Genomic DNA, 22,465 nt, shown 5'->3' on the forward strand with positions numbered 1-22,465 from the left:
TATTAGAGGTAGGAAATAATTGCTTTCTTCCTTTGGTTTCATAAAAATCGGTGATTAGTCGAACTGTAAGACTTAGAAGCATCACAGATTACTCAGATCTTATGTCTTTTTCCATTCTACGGTAGCAGCTTTCTAAGATGTAGGGCATTGCATATTGTTCGAAAAACCACCATTTTTTTCTAAAAATTCTATTATAAAAAAATGGTGAACTTTCAGAAATCTGAAGACTTCCCAAGAACATAAATAGAGACGAAGGATATTGCTCATGCCTGAACTGCAACCAAATTCTACAGCACGTATACCCAGCACGTGTCAACAAACATGACCCTTGGTAACATTCCTTTACCAATAAAAAAGACACATCATGGCTCAATGACCCAAACGAGAAGCTATATAAGGTCTATTGTAGAATGGTTTTTAACGCACTATTGGCGTTCAAGAATTCGAACATAAAATCTGAAAAATCATCAGAGATAAAAAAGTATCCCAAAACCTTCTGTCCCGAAAAACCTTCAAACCAATCACTCTGTGGTCTATATTGAATTCCATGGTGAACTGGTCATGGTCAAAATTCACATTCATAAAATTGTCCACTGAATAGCCAGATTCAGTAATATTCCTACACTTCGTCAGAGTCTTTACAGATACTGAAACTAAATACACCGAGGTATTCTCGAGAGGTATTATTATAATTGGAGGGCGTCTACGTTCCAATGTCCCAAAAAGAAACAGAGCGGTCCTTCTGCGCCTAAAGTAATGCTCAAGAAGCTGCTAAAGGGGACAACTCAGAATATCCTGAAAATGAAAATATCATAATCTACAAGGTCAAAGTAACATCATAAATCTCACACATCCCTCATACTAAACGCTCCTAAGCCTCTTAATTTTCAGGGAAACCGTCCTCCTTACCTAGATGCCCTGTCTAAAAATTCCCCCCAAACACTCCTCAGCAAACACAGCCCGTTAATATGACGAAACAATACCCCGCTCAGAAACTCTCTTCGCACATGAAGTCAATAATTAACTTAATGTACATAATTATTATTTTTAACGTCTTCCTTGTTAACAGGAACGGTGCCACCTGATTCTATAACAAGGTCGTTCACATTTTTAGTCACTCAAATATAACGTCGGCTAAAAATAACATGGACTACCAGATCTTAAACCCATTTCTAAGCAAGACGTCGATTAGGGTCCTTAACACTGGCCTCTAACAGTTCATTGTCCGTTCATCTAGTCTGTATGTTCTATTTATCGTCCCCATTTGTCTTCACTGACCTTTGTGCATAACTCATTGTATTAAAAGTGGAACCCCCTTAAAAACACTCCTGCAATCACTAACAAAAAGAACAGGGAATATTGGTTTTCTATGACTTTTCAATCTCTGAGTTTACCGAAGAAAATGTTTTTATTTATTTATCAATTTAATTTAATTAACCACCAGACCTACGCTAAAATAACAGAAAACCTTGTGCTGCTATGTCCGGAACCTCTATGATCTTGCCACCTTAGCCTTTACAAGTAGTTGCTTTAACCCAATCCAATTAATGATCTCATTATTTGAAGAAGCTTCACAAAACCTAAACAAGGATCTTCATCTTGAATGTGACCAAAGCCTTCCCTTGCTCGTGATGAGCTACCCGTAGCGCTATCGAAACGTTGAGATGGGACCACCTACGTGTCATCCAAAATTGCAAATGTTTACTAGCATATCGCAAAATCAGAGCAGCTTAAGCTAGATGGGAAACAAATTAGAAGATCCACAGTCGTATGAGATAACTTTTTAACGTAGATAAGAATGGATTGTAATATGCACCATTTTCCAACATTTGTCTGTCAAATCTTAAACCTATTTTTAATATTAATACCGGAACATATTCGATACACAAAGTTGTTGCTATTTGAAATGAAAAAACAAAATATATATCTACATTTAAGATATACGATAGATGCTATACATACGCTAAAACAAGTGCTAGAGAAAACATACGAGTACGACTGAGAAACATATATACATAGACTTTAAACATGCATTTGACACACTAAACACAAGAAAAATACAAGAGAGTAGTAATACCAAATAAAAGTATAATAATGTTAGAAATGACCATGCGAGATTCCGAAGCAATAATAGACACCGGAAGGGAAAGAACAAAAATAATAAAAATAAAAAATGGAGTAAGACAAGGAGATGCGCTCTTAACGGTACTATTTATTTTATCACTAGACAAGATAATAAAAAAGCTGTCAAACGCAGAAACTGTAAACAAGATTGTAGACAAATAATAGGATATGCGGACGATATAACCATAGTAGCAACAGATAAAAAAGGCATTCAAGAAAACCTTCCAAGAAATAGGCAACAAAGCCAACCTGAGAGAATTGGAAATAAATGAAAATAAAACAAAATACATGAACGTAAGCAAGAAAGAAAAGACACAAATAACAGAATTGACAATAGATGCACACAGTTTTGAAGAGGTTGAAACGTTGAACAAAAGTGAAAATCTCCAAAACAATTGGAGTATATGGTAGCAATAGGTATGGAGGCAATAGTAGTATATGCTGCAGAAACATTACATTTACAGCAAGAGAAGAATGGCAATTGAAATTCTGAGGCCAAAGAGAAAAAACGAAGAGGGTGCAAGACAATGGATGAATCACGAAATACAAGAATGGATGGGTCAAGAGAACATAGTTAGAGCAATAAAAGCACAAAGAATTAGATGGTATGGACACATAATGAAAAGAGAGAAGGGCAATTAGTTGAGTTATAACGGAATGGATACCACCAGATAAAAGAACCAGGGGCAGATCTAAAGAGATGTGGAAGTGGAAGAAGACTTAAGGAGTATTCAGGAGAATCAGAGAGAAGAATTGAAAAAAGTAGTGAAAACAGCGAAGCACACCAGAAACTGTAAAATCAAACCCAGAATGGGATGATCCCCCACACAAAAAGGATCATCAAGTGAAAGCAGCTTTAGCTTCTTCGGGAGCGTATAGCTTGTATATATATTACCTACATTTATAAAACCAATCAGACGCTGAAAGACCATAGAATTATTTCCTATATTTCCTATAAATAATATAGGAAATTAAATAGTCTTAATGTTGACACTAAGGAGTATCTTAATGTTGATAGTAAAAATTGCGAATACCTCAAGCATATAGTTACAGAATAGAGAGATCCTACTGATTAATACGGCGTTAAATTGGACTTAGTGACAAAGCACTCGAGAGATAGTAGACGTTGGAGGCTAGATGATAAAATAAGTAAAAGAGAATCAGAATAATTGTGGAATTATAAAATGGGAACTTAGAGTAAAATTAGGAAAAAAATATCCTTTGCCCTTTTTCTATATAGGCGGTATCTTTCTTGTCAGTGTGAAAGTTAATACTATTAATTAGTTCATTGTTGGTGATATTTTGATGCCAAATAAGGGTATAGCTTGCACGTTGAACTAATTACAAACTGAGTCACGGTACTAGAACCACAACTTTTTTATATATTAACACCAATTACTCAAATCTATATTTTTAATATAACCATATACAGCAGATTTAATTATCACTTCGAATCAATGAACACGCCAAAGGAATATTACACTTTAACCGCCGCATTTTAATAGTCGCATGTCTTCCACTTTTTTTTCTATAGTGGCGTCTATTAACTCACGAATAACACTCAATTATACGTTCCACCTTCTAGCTAATAACTTGATGTTTACCCAAACTGTTTCTTTTACGACAAACACCGATAAAGGTGACAAAATGTGGGTTGGGCCACATAATTGCATTTATAATGTCTTCTATTGCTTGCATCCAAGTCAATGGTCCTGGCTCGTCATCGTTGTCTATGCTCAGAGACGGATTAAGTAAACATTTCTAGTATGTTAGACTCATGATTTTTCTGTAAGGTGTAACAATCTTGTACTTTTCTTTATTATAGTGATTAGGCATTTCTTCAATACCATCCGACATTGGATATGCAGATTGATCTTGATTAAGTGAGCAGCAAAAAGGCTGCTCTTGATTGCAATATTCTTGATCAAATTTCTGATTTCGGATTTAGATCTTGTAATCCAAACTCCTGTTTTGTCCACTTGTTTATTATCTTTATTATTAATCTAGATCCTTGAGATGACTTTACCCCTTTTACTGACAACCATGGTTTTTGTTTTCTTTATATTTATTGTTAAATTAAACTATTCTACAGTATCACAAATTGTGTTCAGTAGCGTCTGACAGTTTTTAGCAAATTTCTTCTTTTTCTTCTTTTTGTCTAGACATGGCTCTGTCTGCTTTTTAATGTGGTTCCAGTAAGTTGTCATTCCATCGTTATCGTAATCTTCCCACTGATTGTCTTCCTATTGGGGAACCGTCTCTCTCCGTCTTTACTATTCTATTTGTTGTCATTTGGCTTATATGATTGTTCCATTCCACTCTTCTATTTTTTACGCAATATTTGATGTGGTCCATCTTGCATCACCGTGTTATACCTGCCCTTCTGGCTCTGGTCCATAGTGTCTTACAATCGATTTTTCATCTCTGCTGTTTCTAGCATTATTTTTGTCCTCTTTGTGCCAGCGTATGCCATTATTGGTCTGATTGTTTTGTAAATTCTTCCTTTCATTTCTTTTCCGATATTTTTATATCTTCATATTTGTTTATTCAGGAAACTTGCGGCTCTGTTTGCTCTGTTCACAGAAGTATTTCTCTTGCGTACAATAATGAGATAACGTCCTTTAATTTTACCCTGTCTAATTCCATCTTAAGGTACACAAAACATGAATATGCCTGTTTAGCAAATTTTAGGAAAGAAATGAAATTTGGAATATCTCTTGCTAAATTAATTTATTCTGTTGAAAATGCGGTCGATATGGTCACATTGTGGATTAGAGTCGAAGGGAATTGTTCTGAAGAATTTACGGATGATTTTTCTCCCCATGATTAAAATCATTTTCATCTAACTACGTTTAATAAGCGTGAACCCGGTTTTAAGAAGATTTTCTTTATGTGGAAGAGTTTTGGAGCTTATGGTATTACATTTTCCACTGAATGCTCCTATGAGAATAGCTCGACTGATTTTGTTTTCTGTCTCACCAAAGTATTGATGTTGCTGAAGATAGAATATCAGGCTTTTATAGATTGTTAGGTAGGGATTTTATGAGATCCTTTGGCGCGTGTTTCTTAATATTGCAGCCTCGATTTTTGTGTGCTTAATCTCCGCTTAGTCGAATAATGCAGGGCTTCTGTTCTCAGTTAGAAGGGTCAAATCATCAACAAAAAGAAGTATGTTAAAACAATATTCATGGGGGAAGTCGTTTGTGTATGTTTTGTAGAGAATGACAGCCACGATGGAACTTTTCATGCTTCTGGGGTAAATTGTTTGGAAAATCATTCTGAAATTTTTATTCAAATGTACGAATCATAAATTATTGTATAGGTAAATTCTCCCTATAGGTAAATAATCAGGTCTCTTTGCTAGATCTTGTCCAAAGCTTATTGAACATCTAGGAATCTTCTTTTTAAAGATGTGTGTTACAGTTAATGGTTTGTGTTATATGAGTGACAACTTCAATTAAATATATTCTAAATTTAGTGGTCATATATTTTTTTTTTTTTAATTTGTTTAATTTACCAATGTTTGTATTTTGAGAACGATTTCCGAAGTGGAAATTGAGACGTCAATAAACGTATTTTAACCTTTGATTGTGGCTTATTCCCATTTAAATAGTAGTAGGTTTCATTGTTGATCAGAATTTTTTTATTTTGAAAATTTGCTACTTAATAGTAAGAAGAATAAAGATTTTTATTGGAAATTAACAAACCGATAAAACAATTAGATAACATAGCTTGGTACATTATCGATTATTTGCTTTAGTTGTAAATTAAACGAAAATAAATAAACTAACTTTTGAGTTAAAAAATGACAATATACCATATGTGGTTTTAACGGAAGTGCAAAGGGGAAAGACTATTGGACTTGTGGAGCAAGGAATGTCTCAGAGGGACATAGCTATAGTGGGTAGGTAGGTGTGTGCAAGAACCTATGCTAGATATCAATAATTATTAACGCTTAAGAATAAACCAAGACAAAGTCTCCAAAAAGTAACAACGATTCGCCATGATTATTTTATTGTCCAAGTAGCCAGAAGAGACCTAACAGTTTCTCATGCGCAGTTCCAAAAACAACTTTTGGAACCTAGAGCTGTAAATGTTTCAGTTGAAACGATATGAAACAGACTTCTTGCCCAAGGACTATACAGCGGGAGAAAGTTCCCGAGTTATCCAGACAGCATAAGATTGATCGCTATATTCGTGTCTTCAACGCCAAAACTGGAATATTGGAAATTGGCAAAATGTGCTATATGCAGACGAAACCAGGATTTGTGTGATATTAGATGACCAACGAATTCGTATACTTAGAGGACGAGGAAGACAAGCAAAAACGGAATCTACCAGATCTGTTCACAGATATAAAGAAGAAAGTCTCATGTTCTGGGTAAGCATTATGATAGGAGAAAATGGTTTTAATTTCCATTATGTTCGTTTTAGAATTAGGAATTTTAATCACTAACATGGTTATCTTATCTTCTATATCATCTAAACTCATTTTGCAAAGTTCCTCACGACGACAAGCGCCTGCCAAATCAATTATTAATGCAACCTAAATTTTACAAAAAAAAGAGAAATTATATTTAATTATATAACCTTTATGAAGTTGATGTTATTGTCAAAGCCGTTACCTAGCTACCCAAAATCGTCCCGAAAGTGAAAAAATTAGTCCCGAAAGTGAAAAAATTAGTCCCGAAAGTAGTTACCTTCGGTACGAGTTGTGTAAAATGGTACTTTCGATTTAATAAAACATACCGGAAGTTTTATTTTCGGGACGGCTGCAGAAAAATCTAATTTGCAGTAGGGTTTTAAGATCCGCGTCAGTGAAGCACATTTAGTATAACAAAAACATTTTAATCGAACTTTATTAGATTTGAGTAAAATATATGAAACTAACTAAACAAAATAATATAATATTGTTCTGAAGCTATTTTCTTGTGGCATTTTAAATTAATTTATATTTAAATGGGAATAAGCCACAATTAAAGGTTAAAAATACGTTTATTGACGTTTAAATACTTACCATGTCGGGATAGTATTATGAGGTTTTTTTCCTGGTTTTTCCCTCATAATTTACTATGGAATCACTAACAGGAGAATTTTACTGTCATCATGGCATGTATTTGTCTTTTTAAAGACGAATTACATGTTATGATCTTTTCTGACGGATATTCTCAAGTTAAAGTTGATTTTATGTAATCGAATGAACTATCTTATAAGTAAAGTCGTCCCAGGAACGCAACTCAACAATATTGGCAATATCATTTTAAAGTCGTCTACTTTAAAATGTATAATGTATGTCTGAATTGTCAATATAGATGAGTCAGATAAAATTAAATTATTAGAAGAATTTTTCACTAAGTAACAAAAAACAAAATTTGTTTAATTTACTAATGTTTGTATTTTGAGAACGATTTCCGAAGTGGAAATTGAAACGTCAATAAACGTATTTAAACCTTTAATTGTGGCTTATTCCCATTTAAATATAAATTAAAATAATATAATAAAAAAAGATTTTCAAATAAATGCTCTCACAAACATATAAGTATAGTCTAATGATTTAGGATAAAAAGAATTTTTCTTTCCAATATTTTGGGTACTACAAATTAAATATATTCACATTTTGTTACGTGTAAGACTCGTGGGGTAATTACAAACGGAACAACCGCTATACGGCCCTGCGTGTACGAAGCGTATACTCATCATCTTCATCTTCACCGCGAGCGAATATAGAACCCAACAGCGACCGGCTGCGGTCACTAGGTTACCTATGCCTTCCAGCTCTTCTTTTTCTTCTTTCTTCCTTCGAGAAGATCAAGTGATACGCATACAATTCGAAATACTACGTACACGTCAAACAGGTGTTATAATAAATTCTTCTTCTAGGCCAGCCAAAAAAGAGTTTGTGTGAGAATGATTCGAGATTTTTCATGAGCATGAGTCGAGACAGTACACAATTGTTGTATTTAGTATGCAAGTCGAGACAGTGTGGGAGATGATCATTCAAGTTAAGAAGGTAACTGTGAATAAAAAGGGAACTTCAAGTGTTTGGAAGAAATTTTATGTTCTACTAAATTTGACCTTTTTGCTTTCATTCTCTTTTACCAGCAGAAATGTAATGGTACTGTTTATTATAATCTCGATAGATCTAAAAATTATTATATTTTACATACATTATTTAAATTTCGTTGAAGATAGCTTTTCTAATAACATTTACAATTAAAAAATATACAAAAAATTAAGTATTGTCTATTGCTTTTCGGATTGGGGATGAAAGATTTGACTTAAACGGTCTACTGTGCTAACAAAGTTATAGCAAATTCTCCCGATATTTGAAGCACTGTCGAAGATAAGCCAAAAATGCGGTCTTAACTGATAATGTATTTCATATACATTTAATTAAATCTACATACAATTAATAGCGTCAAAATAGAAAAAAATTACAAATGCTATTGTTTATAAATTTTTGTGGTATTTACTGATAAATAATAATAATAATAATTTCAAAATTTTTCTTAACCCTACAGCAGGCGCGCCGATTACCGTTTCATAACAGGGGGTGCGCTGTGTAATTTGGACACAAAATACATTTTAGTTGATTTTACGAGATTTACTTCGTTTTAATAAAATGGCAACCACGATTTATAAAAAATAGTTTATTGTTACATAAAATAATACAAATAAAAATGCAAAAGCATTGAAAGAGTGGAAACGAAAATGCAGAAGCATGGGCGTAGACCTTGAAGAGATTTGCTTGTATACATTGCAGTTTGCTGATTACCAGGTTGTTATAGCAAACGATAAAGATGATCTGGAGTACATGGCAAGGAAATTACAAGAAGAATATAGAAAGTGGGGACTAGAAATTAATACAGAAAAATCAAAATACCTACCAATAGGTACTGAACTATCAAACATCACATTAGAAAATAACGAAATCATCATGCCCTGCGACCATTACACATACCTAGGAATCGTTTTTGAAACAACGGGGACAGATGATGAAGAAATAAAGAGAAGCATAACACAATCCAGAAAAACAATAGGTTGTCTAAACAGCGTACTGTGGAGTCATGAAATAGGAAAAAGAAGAAAACACAATATTTACGAATCTCTTATTAAAAGCAGTCTATTGTACGGACCGGAAACTTGGCGAATAACCAAAGACAATAGAAGAAAACTGGAGGCAGTAGAAATGGACGCTTTTAGAAGATCAGTAGGGAAGTGTCACGCAGAGAGAGAATACGTAATGATGAGATAAGACAGCGAATGGGGGTTGACGGCTCTCTAACAACAGACATAGAAAGAAAACAGCTGATATGGTACGGACACGTCCAGAGGATGGATAACTCAAGACTCCCAAAAATAATTATGCAATGGATACCACCAAACCGCAGAAAGAGAGTAAGACCCAAGAAATCTTGGAGAGAGGGAGTAACGAAGGCGATGAGCGCAAGAGATCTTAGAGAGGACCAATGGGATGATAGAGTATCATGGAAATTAGGCATTGGACAACGTCGCAAGACGTTTTAAAACCGATTGATATATATATATATATATATATATATATATATATATATATATATATATATATATATATATATATATTATCATCATCATCATCATCATCATCATCCAGCCCCGTTTTCACATCCATTGTTGGATATAGGCCTCCTCCAAACGTCTCCAGTTCTCTCTATCTCTAGCTGCTGCAATCCAGTTTGTTTCTATTCTCCTTAGGTCGTCGGTCCATCGGGTGGGTGGTCTGCCTCGACTTCGCTTCTCCACTCCAATAATCTCTTCGTCCATCTTCCGTCTTCCATTCTAGCAACATGTCCAGCCCACCTCCACTTTTGTTTATTGATTCGCAGTATAATATCGTCAACGCCAGTTCGTCGGCGTATCTCCTGATTTCTCACGCGATCTTTCAATGTCAGACCCAGCATTGATCTCTCCATTCGCCTTTGTGTTACCCTCAGTTTTTCGGCAGTAGCTTTCGTTAAAGTTAGGGTCTCTGCTCCGTAGGTCAAGACTGGTAGGATGCATTGGTTAAATGCCTTCCTTTTCAGGTGATTATATATATATATATATATATATATATATATATATATATATATATATATATATATATATATATATATATATAAGGCATAAGCGCTAATATAACCATCTACATACGATTTACCATGTTAACTCGATTTCTTCTGATTGCTACCGTTCACTGTTCTGACATTATACGCAGGTAATTGTGGTTTCTAAATTCAATTTACTTACAAATATTCTACATAGCCCACATCTAACTGTTGTGCTGGAATTCTTTGAGCCTGGACATAATTCTCGTTTTCTAAAGCTGTGCATTTCTGTTCTAGTAGGTTTTTCACATGATTTATATTTTAATGGAAACTTTAAATATCCTGAGAAAGATGTCGCATTGTAGTCCAGTCGTCAAAGAGTTGATCCCTAAAAATCATACGAACTAGCTGAATTTTGTAAAGAATATTAATTTTGGGACCCCAAAAAGATGCAAAAAAGTTTACCACTTTTACTGTCGGGCTTCCCCCAAAAACGCAAAAAAATCGATTTACCAATAATCTGTACAACGTAGATAAACATGTTTTAAATAAAAAGTGTAGCTGAGATAATTTCAAACAGAAATGTTTATAAGCATTTTTTATGTAGAATGAACCGTTCTCTTAGAAAGAACACTTGAAGCGACCGTCGATTTTGCATGTCAACTACGCGCGCTTAATCAATGTTCAATAAAATTTGTATTAGCTCGACGATAAAAATTCGATAACTTTTGATTCAAGTGACCAATCGACAAAAATCCAGATGCGCTTTAAAGGTTAAGAGTTCAGTTTTCGTATGCAGTTTTTGTATTTTGCCGCAAATAAACTTAGATTTTATAGAAGTATTAAATAAATAAAGGTGGCGCGTGAGATCAATATTATTGATCACTTTCATTCGCCAGTTGTTTGCCAGATTATTGTCGATAGGTTACTTGATCCAAAAGATATCGAATTTTTACCGTCGAGCTGATACAAATTTGATTAAACATGGATTTCGCGTGCGTAACTCACATGCAAAATCGACTGTCGCTTCAAGAGTTGTTTCTAAGAGAACGGTACATTCTACACAAAGAATGCTTTTAAAAATTTTTATTTAAAATATCTCAGCTACATTTTTTATTTGAAACATTTTTTTCTACAGTGTACAGATTCTTGGTAAATCGATTTTTTTGCGTTTTTACCCCCTTGCGAGGGAGGTTTTGGGGGGAAGTCCATGGGTAAAAGTGGTAAACTTTTTTGCGAATTTTTTGGGGTCCTAAAATTGATATTCTCAGTAAAATTCAGCTTGTTCGTATGATTTTTAGAGGTTCAGTGGCATTTTCTTTTTTTACGACTGAAGTATTGTCGCTCTTTCTGAAAGATGTACTTTCATTAAACTGAAGCTTAAATTATTTAGAAAAATTCGGGGATGTTTTTTCCCAAACATAATTTAGGACTTGTTTTATTGGCACCTGAGCGTTGATACTCGTCCATATCCATTAGAGAAAAAATGTATTCAATGGCCATCTTTTTGTTATTCTTTTTACAGAATATGATTCACACATTTGGTGAATAGTATGCACACCGCCTTTTGTGGCATTACAATCTAGAATAATTTCTGGGTTTTTAGTTTCGAAGTATACGGTGGCGTTGTTATGCATAGTGGATAAAAGTATTACCGACTCACTTTTTTTGGAACAAATGAAACCAAAGCCACCGTTGTCTTGGAATCCAAAAGGGAAATAGCTAAATGTTAATATTTGGTATACCAAGGCCGTGCAAATTCGTCGTTTTCTGTAACAGGTGGTTGTAGGTTTTATGGTTGCGTGAATATTTTCATATACTTGTGATTTGGCTGTGTTAAATGATTGTGATTTGTGACATACGAATTACGTTTTCCAAAGCCAGAATAAACAGTATACAGTAGAGAGGGTCTTTATGGCGTAGCCCGTTATTTGTTTTAAAAGGTTTAGACAGTTTCCCCTGAATTCGTACTCTAAATTCAACTTTTTTAGTTAGTTAGCGTTAGTTTTGTTAAATTTTCCAACTAATTTGGTATTCCTAGCTCATTAATTGCTTTGAACATTTCTCTTCTATTCACAGAGTCGAAGGCTGCTTTGTAGTCTATAAATATGTAATGAGTATCTATGCCATATTCCAGTGTTTGTTTTTAAATTGGTCTTTGGGTTGTAATCTGATGAATTGTCGATTTCTGAAACCACCCTGGTATTTTCCTACTATCCGTACTGAATATCGTGCTACACCTTGACATAGTACTGTAAAAAATATTCTATACGCTGCATTTAAAAGCGTAATTCCTCTGTGGTTCGAGCATTCAAAGATATCTCCTTTTTTGTGTATGTTGCAAAGTATTCCAATATTCCAATCATTGGGGAGGGATTTCTTTATAGATAACCTACAGGCTGAATCATAGCCTGCTATATATTTCTTTTTGGTTTTTTGTTTTTACTATACAAGATTAGATGTAGTGCTTTTATCATATTCTTTTACTTATTGTCTTTATTATAACTACTAGATATTTATTATAACTACTAGATATTTATGCTGTGCAACATGTTGAAGCGAAACTTCTACACTAGTGTTCTGTACTTCTTGTACAGTAAAATGCTCAGGAGAGCGTAGCGGAATTAGCCCCGCGAAATAGTTAGAAGAGTCCATTTTCCCGACGAGGCGAGTCTGTTATACAACATGTAAACTTTTTCAATTTTATTAAAATCTGTAACAAAATCAAAATAAAAAAACAAAAATAAATATTACAATTAATTTATTCAATTTTAAAAATATTATCTTAAATTTATAAATACAAAAACGATAGTATAAAGCTTCATGACTGTCTACAGTACTGCCTACTGTATCACTTTTTTTTATTATTTCACTTTCGGTTTTGATATCTTTTCCTGTGTCTCTTACAGTGATCTGTAGTGTGTTTTGTATATTTGGATCCAAATCCCATTTTTATAGTCTTCGGTGGGGCTGCATTTTATTATTGGCTGTTTTTAAACGCTACATAGATAAATTTTGAACAGGGTTGAAGAGAGGCATGAGTGTAGGGCCGTTTTTTTTTTTGTACGAAAGTCTTTCTGTAATAAAAATGTCATTTCACCACACTGAAACAGAAATTAGTTACTGAATTGGCATACTTCCGTAACATATTGAATAAACATATTTGTTTTGTCATGTAGCAGGTGTGCCAACATCCAAGAACTAAATTTCCCCAAAATTGAAAACATGTGTTGCTAAGAATCAACATTTTTTTAGTGTACTGTGTATTCAGTTGTTCTACTCTTTTCTGTCATAGCTTACGTCTTTATTTAAGAAGCTATGAAAATATTTCTTCCAGCTCATATATTTACATCCTTTATGTGCACTAGTACTTTTTTATTTTTATGTCTGGGATGCATTTAATCTGAAAAATTCAATATCTTTTTTTGTTTTCGCGTTAATGTCGTAGTTTTTATAGATCTACAAGTAGTTTTGTAAATTTTTAAATTTTGGCGTTAACGTGATTTTAACGATTTCTTCATATAATATTGGATGCTATTCAATGTCGGCTTCCTCTCTGAATATGATGATATTTGACTGGCCTAATATTTCCGTTAAAGCCGAGGCCTGGTTCATTCCTATGCACGATTTTTCTGGTAGTCGGTTTTTGACAGGTTATGCTAATATGATAGAGTGTTATAGTTTCTTGATTATTTGTAAACATGAGATTGAACTTGTTGACTTCTTTTTTAAATGCAACGACAAAGTGGATTTTATTTGTGATTGAGGTCGAGCTCTTACATTTAAATTTTATTAATGATGGATAATGGAGAGTTATCATTAATATTAAGCGTAGTTTTTAAAATATGAGATGTATCTGGGAGGTTTTTGCATTTTTTACAGACAGAAATTAATGTGCATAGGAACAGAGAAATCATTAGTGGCCAAATACTGATTTCTTTCTTTAATTAAATATTTATTGTAGATAATTCGCACGCTTAAATATTATTGGTGTGCTTATATGGAATTTATACTGTTATCTTTTTAATATTCTGCTTTTTCGTTCGTTAAACTTACTCAATTTCTATAGTGTTTCTGTTTACTTGTTAATAAGTGTTCCATGATTGTTCTTGTAGAGTATGATCAATTCATCCAGTTGTTTAATCCATTTTTTTATATCAACCAATAAATGAAAGGATTCATGAAATGCGTAGGTACGAGAGATGCACTTTTTAGACTACATGTATTATTCCAAAGATGCAGAGATATGACTTGCGATATCTACACCTGCTTTGTGGACCACCAAAAAACATTTGACACAGTTCAACACCGAAAAATGATGGATGGAAAAAAGCCCAAATAGATAATTATAGCGTACCAATAGAAGCCTCACACACCAAAAGCCCCAATAGAAGACCAGCGTATAATACAAAATTTATACTGGAACCAATCAGTCACAATAAGAATAAATCTTGGAGATAAACCGATGGAAGCGATCCAGATTATGCGAGGCGTTAGATCAGGATGTATACTTTCACCTATTATTCAACCTATATTCAGAGGAAATATTTATTAAAGCCTTCGAAAATTGCGAACATGGAATCCTTTTAAATGGAGAACGCCTAAACAACATCCGCTATGCAGATGACCGTTATTTTTGCAGACAGTTTAAACAGTTTACAGCAACTAATAAACAGATGTGGCCATGCAAAAGAATCCTAAGGACATCATGGACGGACAAGATAACCAACGAGCCTGTACTACGAAGAATGAGGAAAAAAAGAGAAGTGATGCATACGATTAAAAGGAGAGAGTTAGCGTATCTCGTACGCATTATGAGAAACTAAATACAGATTACTGCAACAACTAATCTATTTAAAGCATCAGTTAATAAAATAATTATAGCTAGAATGATCGCCAATATTTGAAAGGAATGGGCATCAAAAGAAGAAGAAGAATAAATGATGTACCTCTCAGTCCACTGAGCCATCAAGCAAACGGTGATTACTTAGTATTCTGTAGTATTTTCTTACATTGTGACATTGTAACAATCTAACAACCAATGTATAATATTAGAGTTACTACCTATATCTTTGGGTGCTAATTGTTAAACAATGCAATGACACCTCAATCGTATAACTAGAAAAAGACACTTGAGGTGGCAATTTTATTGTTGGAGCTTCAACTAGCTCTTTCTCAAGTATAGTTACTTCTTATTTTAAAAGCAAACCTGAACAATGAGAAAATTTGGGAGGATGGCAATTAACATATATTTTTGACACTTCTGGATGCAGATGCAGGCCTCATGGAGATTTTGGTTTCATCATGGTAGCAGCCATGTTACTGTAGTCTGCTACATGTGGGGTGCACTACGTGATTATTTGGGTGTTTCACCAAGAATGACTCTTTCAGATTTTGTACTCACAATTGTATAAACAAAAAGAACTTCCATACCTTGATCGGGCTTAAATACCAAAAGTCCAAAATGTAGGCTCAGAAGACATCCCGATATTCAACAGACATTATGCCCTCCCAATGACATAATGCAATAATAACCATAATGCACAAAAAACGTGACAACAGGTCTAAAAAACTACAGACCTATTAGTTTATACATTAAAACTATTTATGAAGATAATATGAACAAACTAGATAGTTATCAAACATTTGGAATATTAAAACGCTAGTGGAAAAGTATACAGAATACAATAAGTGTACCTTTCTTGTATTTGTAGACTACGAAAAAGCATTTGATACTATAGATAATCGAAAACTGCTTCGAGTATTAGCTGACTTCCGCATTGATTGCGGCTATATTTATTGATTAAGAGTGCCTACGAAACAGATACATCTTGTGTTTGACTTGATAGAACACACCAAAAAGTTGTGGATAGAACGTGGAATTAGAGGCTAATATTATAATAGTTTTTACAGCTATACTCGAATAATGTTCGCTCGAATGAAAAGAGAGGATTATATGGTAATTAATAGAGGGTGATATAGAGTATGACATCGTCTTAATATCTTGTAGCTTTGATAAAGCTACAAAAATGCTGAAAACATTCTACAAAGCGTTAGAAACAATTGATCTTAAAATCAACACCATAAAGAAAAAAATTATAATCAACGTTTTAGTAAGCGACAAAATTCAAATTTAAAATCATGACGTCGACTAAGTAACAGCTTACAATTATCTAGGGCATGACATTTGCTTAGGTTGAGACAATCAGACAACTGAAATACAAAGAAAGTTCGTTCTCATATGCGCTGCCTTTGGCAGATTAAAAATTTTTAAGTCCAATATTCCAGTCTGCTTGAAAAGAAAGATTTTTACCAATGTGTTCTATCTGTTCTCACACAAGGCGCAGAAACAATAACTCCGACGAAAAGAACAATAAATAAAATAAGAATGACACAACAAGCGATGTAAATATCGATGTTGGGCAGTATTGTGTTATGTAAAGTAACAAACCTCGAAATAAGAAGAAGAACAGTAGTTACGGATGCAGAAGAGTGGCCATTGCCAAAAAGAAATTTTGCGGACATGTTACCAAACTGGCGGATGAGAGATGGACAAGAAAGATTCTGGAATGGAGACCAAGACAAGAGGCATATTGAAACAAAGGACGCCCATTGACTAGATAAACGGATGATATAAAGCATATTACCACGAATTGGATGCAAGGAGCTCAAGATAGGAATAGGTGGATAAGATTAAAGGGAAGTCTACCTTCAGCAGTGAACAAATATAAGCTATTAAATGATGATACTTACTCGGCTCATAATTTTACCTTTCACTTTAAATTGTAATCTCTCTTCTTTTGGTTTGTGGAAAATGTTTCCCAGTAACTATAGATGGTCTGACCAAACAGCCACAATTAAATGAATATCTGCCATTTCTGAAAACGTGTATGCCACTGTAATAAAAATTTTTTCCTAATAACATTAAATGCTCAATAATCGATGGCCTTGATATGTACTATTTATGTGTGTATATTAGTCCAGTCGGATTAGACGAAAAAAAGGCCTAACCTTGAATGGCTGTCTGTTTTTATGCCCGTAAATATAACTGGTTTGACGATGAATGCAAGAATGCTACAAAAGAAAAAAATAAAGCCTACAGAAAGATGCTTACCTGACGAACTAGAAAAACTGTAGAGAATTACCAGAGAAAGAAAAGAGAAGAAAAGAGGATACACAAAAAAAACGAAACCACTTAAATAAGTAACTTAAACATATAGAAAACCTCAACTGAGAGAAAGAATTCAGAGCATTATATAAGAAAGTTAACATCAACAGAAACAAATTCTAGGCAACCACAAGTCAATGCAAAAGTCAGAATGGAGACCTATTAACGACGAGGAAAGATGTATTGAATAGATGGATGGAATACTTTAACCAGACACTTAATATAGAGGAAGAAGAGGAAAAGCTGGAGGACGAAAGAAATGAGGTAAGGGGAACCGACGAGAGGAAAAGGAACCACCAATGATTCTTGAAGTTAACGCTGCTAGTTAAAAAACTAGCCAGAAACAAATCATGCGGAATAGATAATCTCTCAGCTATGACAGATAACCAAATATATGTTTATATCTGTGATATATCTCGTAGTTGTACCTCCTTCTCCAAACTCAATTTTCACAGATGATCTCACTATCCTTCGTTCAAATATAAGCAGGAGATTTTCATCTGCCTTGGAAATGGTCTATGTCTCCGACCCATATGTCAACACTGGTTGTATAAGGGTTTTGTGTATGGGTATTTTTGTTTTTTGGCTTACGTTTCTGCTTCTCATATGTCTACTCAGTCCAAAATAGCATTTGTTTGCTAGGATTATTCTTCGCTTCATTTCTTCCGTCATGACGTTCTCCTTGGTGATCAGGGAGCCTAAGTATGTGAATTTGTCCACCACTTCAAAGGTAGAATTATCAACCGTGAATTGGTGGCCGATGTTTCTGGCTCTATTGTTGGGTGTTGATGCCATTATCTTAGTTTTATTTTGATTTACTTGCAGGCCCATATTTTTTGAGGCGTTTGACAAGGTGGTATACATTTCTTCTAGCTTGCGTGTTGTGCGGACAACTAGATCAACATCATATGCATATGCCAAAATTTGGGATGATTTATTAAAAATGTTTCCTCTGCTGTTGAAAAGAAGACACGCCAGCGCATCTCCCTGTCGCAGCCCAACATGCGTTTTAAATGCCTGTGATTGTTCGCCCTGTATTTCGACTTTGCAAATAACTTTACGCATTGTAGCCTTAACCAATCTTATTACTTTATCGGGGATGTGGAATTCATCCATGGCTTCATACAATTTATTTCTTAGGACACTATCATAGGCCGATTTAAAATCTACGAAAAGATGGTATGTGTCGATATTGAATTCATTGAAACCAGTATTTGCCTTAGCACAAAGATCTGGTCTGTTGTTGATCGACCAGGCCTAAAACCACTTTGATATTCGCCAAGAAGTTCCTCTGAATATTCACTCAGGCGACCATATAAAATACTCGAAAATATTTTGTATGCTGTATTAAGGAGGGTTATTCCCCTATAGTTTCTACATTCCAATTCATCGCCCTTTTTGTGTAGCGGGCAAACGATCAAAATACACCACTCTTCTGGGATTTGTTCCTCATTCCAGGCTCTCAGTATGATTTTATATATATGATTAGTCAGAGTAGCACCTCCACATTTAATAAGTTCCGCAGGTATACCATCACTTCCTGGAGATTTATTATTTTTTAGGTGTTTTATTGCATCCCGTACTTCCTGAATTGATGGAGGCTCCAATGGTGTATTGTTGTTTGCTCCTGGGGGTGGTTGATTTGGATCTTCTACTTCGATAGTAAGCAGTTCTTTATAGTGTTCCACCCACCTTTTCAATACTTCTTCTTTTGTATTGAGTATATGTCCCTCCTTATCCTTACATAGTCCGATCCTTGGTTTAAATTCTTTTCTTGCTTTATTTAGATTTTTATAGAATTTTCTTGTTTGATTTTCCTTTTTTAATGCCTCAAGTTCTTTCAATATTCTATTTTCATAAGTTCGCTTTTTTCTCCGATGGATGTATATTTTTGTTCTTTTTCTTGGGTTCTTCTTTGCTGCATCAGTTTATATGCATTGTTCTTTCTTCTTGTAATGTCCTCGCACTCAGCATCGAACCACTCATTGCGTGGTGGTGGTCTTTGCGACCCTAGAATGTTATTTGCTGCGTCTTTATTGTAATTTTTACACATTTCCCACTGTTCACTAATTGTTAGATTCTCTTTAGTTATGTATTTAGTTTCGATATAGTTTTGAAACCTTTCTACCGTTTGCGGGTTTTTGAGGAGTTCAATATTAAGGCGCCTTGTTTTGGTACTTGTCTCAGATCACCGATTACTATTTTAATGTCATTTCTGGGACAATTGTCATATGTTCTTTCTAATTAATCATAGAAATTGTCGTTTTCTTCGTCTTGCTTGTCCTCTGTTGAGGCATGTACATTAATAAGGGTAATATTAAAAAACTTGCCCCTGGTCCCTAAGCAGCTCATTCGCGGATTTATCGGCTTAAAATCTATAACCAAGTGAGGATTAACGTAGGGTTGTAAAATTAGAATAATAATGATTATTATGACAAAAAAATAACCTCATTCAACGTCCTAAATATAGTACATAAAACCTTCATTGTTAAAATGTCTTTAATTTATCAAAAAACGCAGTAAACTGCAAGTAACTACATGGGCTAAAAAAATTTAAACTTCGTAACAGTTTCTTTAAAATCTTTGGCCAAGGTAGATATATTTTTTCGACATAAATAACACCAAATTTTTTTACGAGAAATAATATTTTAATCCCTAAAAACTAACTTGTGACAAATAATTGTTCTTTCCTAAATCTTACAATAATCATAAACATTTTAAAATTTCTTTATTTGACATTATGCGTTGTCAGCGATACTGTTGTCAATTTACTATTTAATTCTTGAAAATTTGGAACACCGTTTTCGGTATTTTATTTAAAAGACATTCTTTAAGAAATATCTTGTTGAAGAAGAACTGGCGTATTTGCGGAATTTGAACGATTGTTATACATATCAACAAAAAAACCTTTAAGTGTGTCCCACTTTCTCGACAATTCCTGATGATTTTTATTTTTATATGAATTACGCCGCAGTCGCCAATTTATATGTCCACTTTGGACTGTAATTACCTTATTATCTTCTAAAAAATAATTGCCTTCAATTGGAAAAGACAAAATTATAAAAAAGCAGGATTTTTTAAAAACTAACTGTTTAAAAGTGTTAACGAGAATATGACAATATTATTATTAAAAACGCAGGTTGGTTGTAGACAATAAATGCATCCTGGGTCTAAAAGGTCCTAAAGTAATTGTACAAAAAGAAACAGTAGATTCTACACTTTAAAATATTACGATTTAAGCCAAATTGCTTTAATAAAATATTGATATTAAGAAAGATACAGGGTGTTAAAGTGCAAAATTAAAATTTTATTTTTCGCTATAACTTTCATGTTTGTAAAGATTTATGTATAAAAATTTACAACTGGATACTTTTAAATATGAGAAATTATAATTTGATGCACACTTTGATGTAACTGATGGAGGGGGCCACTTATGCCACATATGTGGTATAAATTTGCACTTAACTTTTTTGCTCTTTAAGTTACCTGCATTTGGGATAAAAAATATTAAAGATACATTATTTTAACAAAAAAAGGTATACTTGTTAATAACTTCAAAACAACAGTTTTCGAGATAATCGCATTTTAAAAATCAGCTACATAATTCTGATCTAAGGCAATTACTCCAGGCAACGAAGAAAAAATAGACAAACACATTAATACTTCAGAATTTTGGTATAAAATACCTTTAATTAAAGTTAATAGTTAACGAAATATTACATAAAATAAATATATCAGCAGGATAATTAATAGTAGGATTTGACAAAATAACCGAATAATAGGATTTTACATCAAACATTTTACGTTTTATGTTAAATTAGAATCATAATCAAAACATTTTGTTTACAAACCAAATTAATAAATAGTTAAACTAAATAACACAACTTTTTGTCAAAGTAAGTGTTCGATATGTCCACCATTTTCTTTAATTCATTTGTCAATATATTCCATAAAAGATCGTCTCATTAAATAGCATCATTGGTTCTAAAGAAACTGCTGCAGTATTTATTTCTTCCCATAGTTGGTTGCGAATGTTTATGGGATTCTTATAGACACGTTGTTTTATTGCGCCCCATACACCAAAATCAAACGGCTTAAATTCGGGACTACGTGGTGGCTATAATGTATAATGGATGAATATATCGATGACATTACTTATTTATATGATTACGTTACAGCTTACGAGTAACTATAATTACATCTTGAACAAATGTACTATTATGATTTACTAACGAACTTATATTATGCTGAACTAAATTGCCTGTGTGTTTACTATATTTATAACAATATCGGTTAATAGGACAACGATGATGTTTTTGTAAAAATGCTGAGTCTTTCAGGTTAGATTTGTAGCAAAAGTATTATGAAACAGGACACATATGTGTTATTCAATACCTGTGCTCTAGTTTCTATTTGTCGCAATAAAAATGGGTAAACAATTTACCTAATGAACAATAAGTATTTTTTTCGGATTTTTTATGAATTAAATAATTATATCAATATCTCACTACATTGCCAAGGAATATGACTACCACGACCAATAAAACGCTCAGAAGAGTTGTATTTAAGTATGTTTTAACTGCCTTCTCTCTAGAATGTGGTTGTGTACCATCTTGCATAAACCACATATTTTGGGTTTTAAGCATTTTACAATAGAGAAAGAGTAATACAACGCCATTATAGAAACTTAAGAAGCGGTAGCAAAGAGAAATTGTAAACATGATGACGGCCAACGTCTGAATACGGACACGGCACCTAAAGAAGAAGATGAAATATATTTTCTTCAAGAAGACATTTAGCACATATAACAAAGCATTTTGTGATGTTACATTATCATCTTTGAGTTGTTTTAATAAGAATAAACTATGAGTTATGCTTATCTACAGGTATTCAGTGCTTTACCGCACAAATATCAAACTAAGAATTATTGTGCAGCTGACTTATAAAATGCATTTATCTCGAAAACGGTTGAATTTTCAGGTTACTAACAAGTATACCTTTTCTTTGTAAAAATAATGTATCTTTAATATTTTTTAACACAAATAGAGCTAACTTAAAGAGCAAAGAAGTTAAGCGCAAATTTATGCCACACATGTGGCATATGTTG

The 22,465-nt window shown here is 33.6% G+C and overlaps 1 protein-coding gene across 8 annotated transcripts in view; it reads left to right on the forward strand.

Annotated features, from left to right (window-relative positions):
• Fhos (Formin homology 2 domain containing) overlaps nucleotides 1-22,465 on the forward strand; it is a 782,871-nt gene that overhangs the window by 638,468 nt on the left and 121,938 nt on the right. The gene's annotated exons all lie outside the window — the stretch shown is intronic.

The sequence above is a fragment of the Diabrotica undecimpunctata genome, chromosome 9 (genome assembly GCF_040954645.1).
Source record: "Diabrotica undecimpunctata isolate CICGRU chromosome 9, icDiaUnde3, whole genome shotgun sequence".
NCBI lineage: Eukaryota > Metazoa > Arthropoda > Insecta > Coleoptera > Chrysomelidae > Diabrotica > Diabrotica undecimpunctata.